This window comes from Canis lupus, chromosome 20 (genome assembly GCF_003254725.2).
Source record: "Canis lupus dingo isolate Sandy chromosome 20, ASM325472v2, whole genome shotgun sequence".
Lineage (NCBI taxonomy): Eukaryota > Metazoa > Chordata > Mammalia > Carnivora > Canidae > Canis > Canis lupus.
The window spans coordinates 17,138,294-17,152,504 of record NC_064262.1 but is presented as its reverse complement, the minus strand read 5'-3'; the positions used below and the strand labels follow the sequence as shown (position 1 = coordinate 17,152,504).

Here is a 14,211-nt window from a genome sequence, read left to right as displayed (position 1 = left end):
ATGCATCTGATGACACTGTGGAGAATTCATTTATTAGATTAAAATATTTCAGATGTTATACAATGGGCAGAAATTGAAAACATTGCCCACAGTGGTAAGCAAACAAACAAAAATAATAACAATTTTAAAATCTACAGAGTACATCAGAATGGATAATAGACTATTTGGATTACTTATTATTGTGCACTAATTTGAGATGTATACTATTTTCCGTAAAGGAGTTCTGAATGAACGAATAAAAATAGAAAACCCAAATAAATATGTTTAAATTTGACCTTGATTCCATTTTGCTTTGCAACCTCTAGCAATTAATTCTCAGTGGGGATAGATTTCAAAGGGTCGCAACAGATCACGTTTTCCATGCATAGAAGCTTCTGCATGTAATTGATTTGGGCTGAATTTTTTAACACAGTTGACTTGCTTGAAATAATACTAAAGGACCACCATTGAGCAATTCGGATACAACCCCTGTATGCCTTTGTGAATCAGGTTCAGATAAACAGGATTTGACCTTAACCACTAACCCCTCAAAGAAGGACTGGCAGTCATCACAGTGAATGCCATCCAATTATGTATAAAAATTGATATGAGTCCTCTCTTCCTGCGGAGATGGCAGCCATCTTCCACTTGGCATCATGGCTGCCCTCAGACCTTTGGTGAAGCCCAAGAACCAAGAAATTTATCCAGCACCAACCAGACCAGTAATGCAAAATTAAGCACAACTGGCCAAAACCCAGGGGCATTGACAAGAAGATGCACAGAACATTCAAGGGCCAGATCTTGATGCCCAGCGCTGACTGTGGTAGGAACAAGGAAACAAAGCACATGCTGCCCAGTGATTTCCAGAAGTTCCTAGTCCACAGCGCCAGGGAGCTTGAAGGACTGCTGCGGTGCGACAAATCTTATCGTGCAGAGATTGCTCACAATGTCTCCTCCAAGAACCACAAAGCCGTTGTGGAAAGAGCTGGCCATCGGAATCTCCAATCTCAATGCCAGGCCGCACAGTAAAGAAAATGAATAGACAGATAGCTTCTGAGCATATTGTAGTTGTTTTAATAAAAATCATAAAACTACAAAAAAAAAAAGATATGAGTTGTTTGAATTGGAAATTGACCTCTATCCCCAAAACCTACTTTTGAAAACTTGGTTACTACCTCTATTTTCCTGTTTCACCAGCTGTAAACTAAGGATAGAAACATTTACCACTGCCTCCCAGTGGCAGTTGGAGGATTAATGACCTAATATTTGTAAAGTGCTTTGAAGATAAAAGTGCCAGCTATTATTATTACTAATAAACCATTTTTCTCCAGTGTAATTTTGGACAGCAGCCATTAAAAACTCATTACTGTATTTAACAGTAAAACAATCTGCTACAGCCTTGTATTTACTGCCTCAATTAAGCATGCATTCCACTTCCTTTGCCCCTCAAAATTCAGAGCTGATGAGGAGGGATAGAAAGGTGTGTGTCATCATTTCCCAAGTTCATTTAAATAATGGGTTTAACAGACTGGATGCTTATAGTGGAGAGTAGTTTGATTGTTTCTGCTGAAAACTAGACTATGTCCTTAATGGGAGGCTAATGTGGCTACTACACATTTGCTTCTGTGTTCTATGAAGGGAATGGAATGACCAGTTCTAGATTTTTATTCAACTGGATTTACTTCACATTTACTGCCTTTGAAGATTGTATTCCAGTGTCTTTATAGTTCAGGCTGGCTCCATCAATGACACAAGTTTATGTGGGTGGTTGTATGGTGTTTTATGTACATGTTTAAACTGGGGCAGGTGTGCACTGTTTAGAACTCATGCTAAACATGAAGTAGAAAACAGAAGGAATTATTTCAGCCACTTCCAGTCCACAAATATTAAAATATGAAAGTGAAGGTCTTGAATAAATCTGTAATTAATGTGGTGTTATAAATCCTAATTTATTTTTATTTAAGTAGATGTCCCTAAATAATCCATGATACAGGTAGCATAGATATTTCTCACCTGTTTCCAAAACAGGTTTCCCCTTATGCTATTTTACTACTGCAAATAACAGTAAAAAATATAAAATAAATCAATGGCTGTAATCAGAACAAGTAAATCTGAAGTCAATTCACTAGCTACCTCCAGTCTCTAAATCCTAAACCAGTATCTAAAAGTTGAACAAAAGAGTCCACATAGCAATGTGAATTCATTGAATTCACTGTGAGCATTTTGGTATGGAAAGATCTTCCTCATCCAGTGACTGCTCACTCTTAATTTAGAACCATTCTAATAAGCATAACTGTTTTATTTTAGTGGATGACTGAGTATAAACTGCAAGTTAGAACAGACGATGGAAAATTTGCAGATTTGTTCACAGACAAAAGAAATTATAGCTAGCATCTCTTCAGCAAGGGAAGAGAATGGAAAGGCTAGAAAGAGACAACTCAGAAATCATGATGACCTATGGGTGGTCCATTAAGAAATTATGAAATAGTTTAAACTAAAAAAGATTTTGGTATTTCACCCATAGGCATATAGTTCATTAATCTGAAAATCAAGTGAAATCATCTTTCCTGGTGATCTACCTAAGAATGTTACATACAGATACACAACAGCAATATTACAATCCCCAAACCTTTTACAAGATGTCCTTCTAGAAGCAACACATTCATAACTACCCAAGGTGCTATTGTTTGCAGATAAGATTTTGCGGTGCAAGTGTATTGCAGTGTATCTTTTTATTACTATCACTTAGGGAGGCCATGCTTTGTAAATACTATCACCATTCCATTGACTTCTGAAATTGAGCTCGCGCTATTTTCATCATTTATTTTGTTGAATTGTGCATGGGGAATTCACCATATGGCTTTAAACTGTTTAAGACCTCAGTAGGAATGTGTTTTGCATATCAGATTCTTGGGGGAAATACACAAGTCGTGTATCGTTTGGAAGATAAGTACCTGGAGACTTACGTGTAGCTAAGAGAGGAAATGATGAAAAATTAGTTTGAATTGTGACTATGTAGCAATTTATGTAAAATGTGAGTAAAGGGGCACTGTTCGGTTATCTGTTGCCACATTACTAATGCATAACTTTAAAACAGCCATTTTATGAAATCTCATGCTTTTGTGTGTCAGGAATTCAGGCAGGGCTAAGATGGATGCTTTCTTCAGCCCCACCTGGTGACAACTAAGGTGACATGGTAGTGTGCAGATTGTAGCTGGGCTGAGCTAGTATCCCCAGGATAGCTTCATTTGCATGTCTGGTGCTGTGCACATGCAAAAAAGGCTGAACCCAGTAGGTAGGTTGTTGAACTTCTTACATGATGGCTAAGGATTCCAAGAGTCCAATTTAGAATATTGTCAGTTCTCGTAAAGACTAGACCTGGAACAAGTTCAGCGTCCCTTCCACTGTAGTCCAAAGCATAAAACACCAGTCCAGATACAAAAGGAGCATTCGTGCAGCTACCCTGCTGTGCTGGAGGATTCTAGTAGACAGGGAAGGAAGAAATGGACATGCTAATAAAGAGGATTATCAGACCTGCCATGATACCATTTACTCACCATATGACTGATTACAAAGTGGAAGAAAACATGGAACACAGGTAGAACAACCCTGTGCCCCACAGGGACACTCCTTTCTCTTCCTACTTCCTAGATCTCTTGGGCCCAGGAGAACACACGACTTTGAGAAGGGAGTGTGACAGGACAGTGAACTTTGGATAGCCGAAGGCAGCTGTGTGGCGAGGGAGGCTAGAAGGAGAGAATGGACAGCTGAGGACCCTTCAGGCTGAGATTCCGTAGCAGGATGGGTTTTTTGGATGCTCTGTACCTCTCATCCATTTGCATTTATCCTTACTCGACCATGTAACTTGGAAGTGGCTTGGCCTTGGGAGAACTAGGGGTACCCTAGCTGAGTCAGAAGGACCATGGCAAAACTCAAATGCCAGGAAGCAGGAATTGACTACTCAGATTGCACAGGCACCAGTCTTGGGGGGGGGGGTGGGTGGAGGAAAGAGCTGCTTCATGTCCTTCTATTGATCTGTCACAGCCAAAAGCACATAAAGAAGCAGGCTTCTTGCACCAAAATGATGATTGTGCAGTTGGCTTCAGTCTTTCTTTACCTGTAATTTTCAGAAACAGGATTATAAAGGAAGGGGACTGAAGGGGCGGGGTGGGGAGGGATCGAGTACCAACATTATTCTCCTGTCTTCCTGCAGTGTTGTCAAGCACAGAACAAGAAGCAGGTCAAGAATATACAGCAAGGGAGCTGTCCTGGGCTGTTCGTTTTCTCTTCAAATTCTCCCTGGTAATGGATGAAGAACAACCGCTGCCATGTCTGATAGGGGTTCAGTCTGTGTTCTCATTGCCTCTACTTCTCTATTTCCTCACACCTTCCCATCCTATTCTTCTGTGGCATGCCATTTTTCTCTTTGTGCTTGGGAACCATACGCACTATCATTCTTATTCCTCTGTTACATTTTCCCACCCTTCTGATAAACAGGAGTAGATGTTTTTCTCCTGCAGTCTTGCAAAACGCATGTGCAGAGTATTGCACTCTATGTTTCATATTTCAAAACTAATTCAGCAGGCAGAATGCCATATATGTAACCCTAAAATGCTCTGTTGTGGCAAATTTAATTCTATAATGGTAATGCTGAAAATCACCTTTAAGAGACACACACACATATCATTTAATGTGATGCTTATAAAAACCAGGTGTTAAATAAATGAATAAAATCAATAAAAACTGGGTGTTTAAACAAGGTAGGTATTAATCCTATTCAGGGAGGTTAAGGGAACTCATGGCACCATTTATGTGAGAGTGGAACTGGAAATCAGATTGTCTGATTTGGTCTTAAGTTGTTTCATGGCAAACCATTTAGCAGTTGATAAAATGTTCCCTTGTTCAGAAAACTTACATTTACAGAATAGATTTCATTTTTAGGCGATACAACCTATAAACCCATATAAAAAACTGTTGAGACTGTTGAAACACAAGCAATCCTCAGATTTTTTTCCCCCATGGTTTCTTTTGTTAGAGCAAAATACATTTTTACTATAGCAGAGAGCACTTTTTGGGTAGTTTTGTTTTAGCGATTGTCCATCTTCTGTCTTATGCATCCTTTCTTGACTTTTAAGTGACCACAAAGCCTGTTCTAACGTTCTCTTTGACACACTGAAATTTATTTCTCATGAGCCATTCTGGATAATTCCTTGTTCAGTCTTTTAATCACTAGATCACTGCAACCTTCCCCTTACTGGATTTCTGCTTTTTGTAACCACTCTTATCCACTAAGGTCTAAATGTCACTGTTAAAATCCCTTTTCTCACTTGTCACTTTGACCATGATGTCACTTACTTCCCGAAAATTTCCCCTGGCTCTCCATTGCTTTGCAGGCCAAGTAACTGTCACACTTCGTTTCCACATTCAGCCAGATTCAGCCTTCATTATTCCCTTCTACTTTCCTGTATCCTTAGAGACCCTCTCCTTTTACTCAACTGCTGGCTGTTCCAGCCTTCTTAGAGCTCCTGTCTTCTCAGACACATTTCCTGCTGTTCTTTCTTCTTAAAACAACTGGTCACTCGATCATCTTCTATTTTCTAAGACTCCCCCAAATACAACATCTTCATTATTTTTTTTCATAATGTACTTACATTTTTAATAGCACATTAAAAAAAAAGTTTTGCTGTAAAATGGAGGTTTTATTTCATTACTGTGAATGAAACACTAGCGTCAGTGAGAAACAATGAAAGGTAACTACAAACATAATACAATGAAAACAGTCTAAGATCATTAATACTAGCTGGATACTATTAGCTGCCGAAGGCTCCAGTTTGAAGTCCTGCTTCCTGTCTCCCTCTATAAAATAAATAGCAAGATTAGTAAAGTTAAAGTGTTGTTAGTGATATATTAGGACCTACCTGAGACTTCCACTTTTTGTTTACAGTGAGAAGGACTGCAAGAAAACTCAAAGGGGTTGTTGACTTAGGTCATGCCCAAAGTACTTCCTAAGATGATCGCAGTACTAAGAATAGTGCTCTAGGACATGCAGCCCAACTTCAAGGGATGAAGACATCCTTTAGAAAAACTCATCACACTTCTCTGCCTTTGTCCTATTAAGTTCCTCCATTTAGTCCTTAAATGAAAATTTGTGAAGTTCTTGCTGTGTGAAAATCATTATACTAGCTGGATAAAGTCCAAGATGAATTAGACACAGAATGGCCTGAAGATGCTTACAGCTACCACCAAACACATGCCGATCGATTGATCAATTAATCTATCTATCTATGCATTTTCTGGGCCTGACAGTCCTGAAGTATTCTAAACCTCCAGTTTAATTAAGGTACTCAAGGGGCACCAGGTTGCTCAGTTGGTTAAGCATCTGCCTTCAGCTTGGGTCATGATCTCAGGGTCCTGGGATCAGGCCCATTATTGTCATCGGGCTCCCTGCTCATCAGGGAGTCTGCTTCTCCCTCTTCCTTCCTCTGCTCCTCCTCACCACTTGTACTCTCTCTCTTTCTCTCTTAAATAAATAAATAAATAAATAAATAAATAAATAAAATCTTTTTAAAAATGAGATAAAATTGTCAGGAAAGAGGTAGAATTTGAATGTCAAGGAAGAAATTCCATTGCAATTACCATTTTCTCTGAAGCAAAATAAACATGCAAGCCCTATTTAATGAGCAATTAATTTTTAGCACTATTTATCACACTGTAGGTTAGTGCTGTTAAACTTCTTGGGTGATAAAATGTGATTTGATTACTTTTCTCAAGTTCCAAAATGCTTTTCCACAAATTGTAAAATAGGAGCCCTTCCTAATATGGTGTGGGCTTAGAGAAAGCCAAATCTAGGTGAAAGATGGGAAGCCAACCTAATTCCTACTTGATTGATAAGTCAGGAAGTGTGGACATCCAGAGCCATCATAAGGATGTTTGAGTTCTATGACCTTGGAAGGTGCTTTCCAATTCTGAGATGGCCAGGAAATCAGATGTCTCCAGCAGAAAAACACAGCACCTTTTGTGTTTTTCAGGTGAGTTAATTTCTTCTTTATGTCTCAGAGTACTGCTGACTCTGTGTTCTGTGGTCCCTTTCTAGGACCTGGTTCTCAGTTCTAGAAGCTTAGATAATGCAGATAAGGCTACTGTGTGTTTGGTTCTCTACACTTAATATGCTTGTGAAATGAAAAGAAGAAAAAAAAAGGTAAAATAATGATAAGGTCATTAAATACTAAGAATTAACCATGAAATACCAGGATTTTCTTATTTGTTGTGTATGTTTGTATAATATTTACACATTTTTTCAAGTGAAAATATTTTGTGCCTTTTTTTTTCTTAGAGACATTGAAGTCATGTGCTACATTATCAATGTCACTATTTTTTTTTTAGTTTTATCTTATTTTATTTTATTTATTTAAAAAAATGTCAAGCTGTATTTATTTAGGTAATCTCTATACCAAGTGTGGAGCTTGAACTCATGACCCTGAGATCAAGAGTCACATGCTCTTCCATCTGAACTATCTAGGGCACTCCTTTTTTGGGGGGATATCACTTTCTTATTGGCCATCACATAACAATTGACTTGTTAAATCTTTTTATACATTGCATTTTAATTACATCAGTAATTTATTTAAAAAATAGGAAAATTAATATCCACAGTATTGATTGATTGGTAATGGATATTCTTGCTTCTGATAGCACCTTGAATAATGCATCCCTCTCTTGATTACTGTAGATATTTCATTAATACCTAGAAAATACGGAAAATAGAGCTTCTTAAAGTTCAATAGGAAGAACTTGTGTGTTAGTAGAGTTGATAAACATTAGTTGCAGGGATGTGAAATATTCTAGCTTTATCTTCTGAACTTATTCCTTGCACATATTAATCATGTGCACGTAATAAATAATACTGACAAGGCATAATTTTGAGACCATAAAATTGAGAATTTGAACACATAGCATATGTGGGCATACACATACATATACATAACTGCTCTTTGGTAAATCTACATAACCTTACTTATGCTGAATTCACTCTCAGGCTCTGCTTTCTCATCAAGCATTTATCAGCAAAATGGAAACCTCTGAAAACTGTCATGGATTTGCTTATACTACTATATGTTCAGTGCAAAAAGTGACTTTTATTTCTTGGCCACATACTAGGTGACTAATTATAAAACTGTATTGTGCATTGAAGCACATCTCTCAAAAGCTTTACAATCTGACTTTTGACAAGGATGCCATTGCCATCTGTTGAATGATATGATAGTGAAATTTACTTGAGGTGACCATTTTATGAATTATGAATTTTTTTTTACTTTCAGCATTTCCACTCATTTTTTTTTTTATTTGTTGGCTCCATGAATCAGTGTCATCAAATTTGTCAACTGCCATTCTAAAAGCTTTGGAAATTGGTATGATGAAAGTCTTTAGAGATATTTTAAACCCAAGAATGTGGGATCTGAGACCTGCCTGCCCAGATATGGCGGAAAATGTAAACAAAAATGATGTTTTGTTAAAAAAAAAATGATGTTTTGGGATGCCTGATTGGTTTAGCGATTGGGTACCTGCCTTCAGCCCAGGGCGTGATCCTGGAGACCTGGGATCGAGTCCCACATCAGGCTCCCTGCATGGAGCCTGCTTCTCCCTCTGCCTGTGTCTCTGCCTCTCTCTTTCTATCTCTCATGGATAAATAAATAAAATCTTTAAAAAAACCAAAAATGATGTTTAAAAAAGCACTACTGTAGTTTAGAGGAACAATACTAATCAGAAAATATTTAAAAACTCAGCCACCTGACTGGCTCAGCCAGTGGAGCATGTGACTCTTGATCTTGGGGTTGTGAATTCATGTTGGGTGTAGAGATTATTTAAAAACAAAATTTTTAAAATACATGCATACATACATACCAATGTCTGATGATACAATTTGAATTGAGGTATTGTGGGGAAAATATTACTAGAATTTAAAGTTTTGGCTCTTTGAAAATATATGGCAGAATAATTCTAGATACTACAGTTGTTTGTTTTTTTTTTTTTTTTTTGCTTTGTTTTCTTTTGATTTCTTGTGAATCTAAAGCCAACTTTCCTATATGACAGTTGAAAAGAATCTTCTTACTTCTTGTGTATTCTTTTTAATGTGGTCAGGAGAAGGATTAAAATGAATACTCTCTTTCATAAAGCAATTGGGAATTAATTCTGAAATAATGTACCGGAGAATGCTCTTATGAGTGAAAGAATAGCCTTGGAACCCTAAGATAGTCAACATATACCAGACCTGTCTATAAAAAAACCCATAAAATAGTTTGTGCTTATATATATATATATATTAAAGATTTTATTTATTTGCTCATGAGAGCGAGTAGAGAGAGAGAGAGGAGAGAAAGGCTGAGACACAGGCAGAGGGAGAAGCAGGCTTCTCACAGGGAGCCCAATGCGGGACTCGATCCTGGGACTCTGGGATCTCGCCCTGAGCTGAAGATGGCTCTAAACCACTGAGCCACCCGGGCTGCCCTAGTTTGTGTTTATAGATACCTTGTATAAGATGTGGATTTATCAGAAGTATTTGAATTTCATACTTCCCTATGATTGCTACCTAACCATAGATATTGGCAATATATTTGGGAAGCTTGTTTCCTCCTTAGGTTTAAGATGCCATTGGACGCTCAAAGAGCCTTGTGGAGGTGACCTTTAACATTGTCAAAGTGGAACATACATTTGGGAAAGGGCTGCTACATATGGCCTTTCACACCCAAAGAGCTAGCCTTTTCCCGTTTGCTAGCATTTTTCTAATTTGACAGTGGTTCCTGAATGCCACACCCAGACTTTCTTTCTTTAGCAATGTTGATTTATGAAAATGCTCTGATAGAGGCTCAAAAGCTAACACCAAATTCAGCAGTGCAGAAAGCCTCCAAATCATATTCTTCTTTTTTGTCAATATTTTCACTAGGGCAATGTAAGATATTAAATCACCTGGAATTAGTTATGTGCCATTTCAGCAGCCTTTTGTGCTCAATCTACTACAAGCTGTTTGTGCTGATTAGCAGTTTAAAAGTCTGCAGAGGAAGGGAATTTTCAGTAGGTTCTTTTCTTTTTCCTCTTTAGTCCTGTGTTCACTGGGGAAGGAATTACCCTCTGTGCAACTCCTGAATAATTTGGTTGACCAGATTCATGCTGGAAAAGAACAGTATCAGAAAAAATTTACCTACGTGTCTGTAGCTGTGCTTCCAGATACAAAACAGAAGAGCCAGTGGCTCCACGTGAAGTGTGTGTGTGTGTGTGTGTGTGTGTGTGTAGCTCTGATTCCAAGGAATCATTCATTCATTCATCAAATATTTATCGAGCTGTTTAGAAATCCCAGGCACTGTGCTAAGCACTAAGATGAAGACAAATTCCCTGCCTTCCGGAGTTTACCATTACTGAGAATGTCAGCCAAGAAATAAGTAAACAAAATCATTACAGGAAAGAAACAAAGGGCTATGAGAGAGAAAAATGAAAGAATTTACTTTTAGAAAGGGTTTTCTGAGAAGGTGACTTTCAAGGCAAGCCAGAAAGGGAAGAAGGCAAACAGGAAGAAAGCCAGAAGAGCAGGGTTCCAGGCAGAGGGGCAGCAAGCGGAAAGGCACTGTGGAAGACAGGGATTTGGCATGGTCTGGTGCTGACAGAAGGCTAGAACCTGGAGCGTAGGAAGCTTGGGAGAGATTGGCACAGGAAAGATTAGGGCAGATCTTGTGAGGCCTTACAGGTCACAGATGAGAATATGAATTTAAATTGCCATATAGGAACTTCAAAGGAATCCAAGCAGTTAAAGCAAGTTGATCTGATTTATGTTTGTAAAAAAAAATCACTTTAGCTGTTGTGTGAAGAGTGGATTGCAACAGGGAGCAGGATCAGTTGCTATTCCACATGGGGAATGAGTACAACTCGGACTTGAGCTAGGGTGCGATAAAGGGGATTTGTGAGACTGTTTATTGTACTTTTAATAAGATGATATGGGTGGTTTGGGGATTGTTGTGAGAAATAGCACACAGCCCTTGAAGGCAGAAACCTACAGTAGGAAACAACCACAGAACATGGAGTTGTGAGACAAGGAGGTTTGAGATATGTGTTTCCATGCTGCCTGCTAGCAGAGGGGTTTGGATGAGCCCCAGGAGGGCTCAGGGCTGGAGTGAATGACATTTAGTGAGCTTCTGGTCTGAAGGAGGGCATGCACTGCTGAAAGAATATGATACACTGCACTGGGGGAACCTGCTCATTAATTCTTATAGCAGTTTTGTGTTGGGTATAGAAGATGAAAGACATTTTCCATTCAATTATTGATCACAGGCATGATATGTGTTGATTAAAATGGCAAGATAATTGTATCAAATAGAATTTGATTACGTTTTTTTCCCTAGCTGTATTTTAACATGTATTTGTTTACCCAGATAAGTAGAGAACACAGTACCCAGCTCCCCCTTTCCAAGGAAGGAACCAACCTATCATTAAAAGGGTTATTGAATAGCAAGTAAATTATGTTGATTTTATTTTTTAAATTTAATTTTTAAAAGATTTTATTTATTTGAGAGAGAGCGAGAGCAATGAGAGGAACAGAGGGCGAGGGAGAAGCAGACTCTCCGCTGAGCAGGGAGCTGTTGTGGGGCTCAGTCTCCCGACTCCAGGATCATGATCAGAGCTGGAGGCAGATGATTAACTGACTTATTCACCCAGGTGCCCCAATTACGTTGTTTTTAACCCAAATTCCCACCCTATTTTTTGTCATATACATTAATAATATGAAATGCTTCTAAATGTGTTCTTTTAGGAGGATTAAAGTTTAGCCTTTGAATGTTTATTTTCATATTTATGTGGAAAAGATATAATCTATTAGTTATGCAGTTAATGACAGAGAACAAAGAATAATTTTTAAATTTTAAGAAAAAAGACAACACAATGGAAAAACAAGCAAAAAGAAAGAACACATTTTAGAAAAAAGAAACTCAGGTGGCCAAAAATACATGTAAAGATACTCAACCTCATAATAATTAGGTCAGTGCAAATTAAAATCTGAGTGAAAATAAATTGTAGTTCATCCACATCATGGAATGCTACTCAGCAATTACAAAGAATGGACCATATGCAATAGCATGAATGATTCTCAAAAGCATCATGCTGAGTAAAAGAAGCCAAACACAAAAGGTCAAATACTGTGTTTCATTTATTAGGATATTCTGGAAAAGGTAAACTGGAGAGACAGAAATAAAATCACTGATTTCAAAAAAAAAAAAAAATCACTGATTTCAGGGACTAGTGGGTGGGGTTGGGAGCTGAAGTGATGGAATATTTTATAACTTGATTGTAGTCATTTTTTTTAATGTCTTATTTGTTTGAGAGAGAACCCAAACAGTGGAATGAATGGCAGAGGCTGAAGGAGAAAAGCAGGCTTTTCTGGGCAGGGAGCCTTATGTAGAGCTCGATCCCAGGATCTCAGAATCATAATCTGAGCTAAAGGCAGATGCTTAACCAACTGAGTCACCCAGGTGCCCCGGTTGTAGTTATGTTTAAACAGCTCTATACTTTTGTTAATACTGGATTGTACATTTTACATTTGTTAATTTTATTGTATATAAATTATATCTTAGTGAAGCTAAGTTGAAAGCATTGAGGATCTGTGTAATTGGGCTACATTTTGGGCTGTAACAGTGAAAATATCTAGGACTAAAAAAAAAGAAAATATCTAGGACTGAATGTTGTAAAGATATCAGGAAATGGGAGCATTCATACTCTGCTGGTGTGAGTAAAAAGTATCAGAACCCCCTTTGGGAGAAGGAATTCACAGTAGCTAGGAAGATTAAAAACATTTATACCCTGGGATACCTCAGCTGTTCTGCACCTGCATGATTACCCAAGAGAAGTACTCACACATGTGCTCAAGTGGAACTATGCTACCAGGGAGGAAGAATGGCCTCTACTATTTAAGGTCTTTCTAAAAGCTGGGCTAAAAATCAAGTTGATAGGGGCCCCTGAATGGCTCAGTGGTTGTGCCTCTGGCTTTGGCGCAGATTGTGATCCCAGGGTCATTGGATCAAGTCCTGTATGCAGGCTCCTCACAGGGAGCCTACTTTTTCCTCTATGTTTCTCATGAATAAATAAAATCTTTCAAAAAAAAAAAAGAGAATCAAATTGGCATAAGACAGAGAATAATAGGGAAATCAGATTTAATTTCATATACATGAGAAATCCACACAAACATGGAAATAGCAAAGTGAGACATGTATGTCCTTCTGACTAAGGAGAAGGGGTTAGGGGTCCACGACTTCAGAGGGAATGCATGCAGTCCTCAGGAAGATGAAAAAGAATAAATGCTTAGAAAACTGTTTCTGAGCCACTCAATAACAGTGGACCTAGAGAACTTTGATCAAACAGACCATGCTAGTTTTCCCCTTGTCTATTATAATAATTCAAACATAATGTAGTTATCTATGATGATAGCTCTCCTCTTGGAGCAGATCCTCTATCTGATTTATTCTTAGGTAGTTGAGGGAAATAAAGATCTTTTCCTGAATCTGCTGGGGTTTGACTGCTTTAATTTTTTTTAATTTTAAAGATTTTATTTATTTATTCATGAGAGACAGAGAGACAGAGAGAGAGAGAGAGAGGCAGAGACACAGGCAGGGGAGAAGCAGGCTCCATGCAGGGAGCCTGAAGTGGGACTCAATCCCAGGGTCTCCAGGATCATGCCCTGGGCTGAAGGCAGCGCTAAACCGCGGAGCCACCCAGGCTGCCTGGTTTGACTGCTTTTAACTCGAAAATAATCCTCATACCAAAGTGGTCCCTCCTAGGGCAGCCTGCCTTTATCCCCTACAATACAAGCATCTTCTGTGCAACCATTTGTTTTCTTTGTTTTTTTTAGTAGGCTCTACTCCCTATGTGGGGCTTGAACTCATGACCCCAAGATCAAGAATTGCATGCTGTCCTGATTGAGCCAGCCAAGTGCTCCTTTGTGCAACCATTTGTAGGAATTAAAAAATGGAAACAACCTACATGTCTATCAAGAGGGGATAAATAGCTTGAAAAATATAAAATATTTAATATATGCCTGTTGACTTCTAGAGAGCAGTTCAAGTGAACTAAAGATGAATGTAGATTTTGAAAACAGTTTATGTGAAATAAAAAGCAAGTGTCAGAATGATAACTTGTATATGATGCTGTTAAAAAAATAAAACTCACCTGAGTAAGTCTTTAAAATCTTATGGGCTTTAT

The 14,211-nt window shown here is 38.2% G+C and overlaps 1 protein-coding gene and 1 pseudogene across 12 annotated transcripts in view; both read left to right on the top strand.

Moving 5' to 3' along the window:
- The window catches only part of CHL1 (cell adhesion molecule L1 like), a 195,426-nt gene that overhangs the window by 11,024 nt on the left and 170,191 nt on the right, over positions 1–14,211 (top strand). The window lies entirely within an intron of this gene.
- Positions 636–1,021, top strand: LOC112662930 (60S ribosomal protein L32-like; annotated as a pseudogene).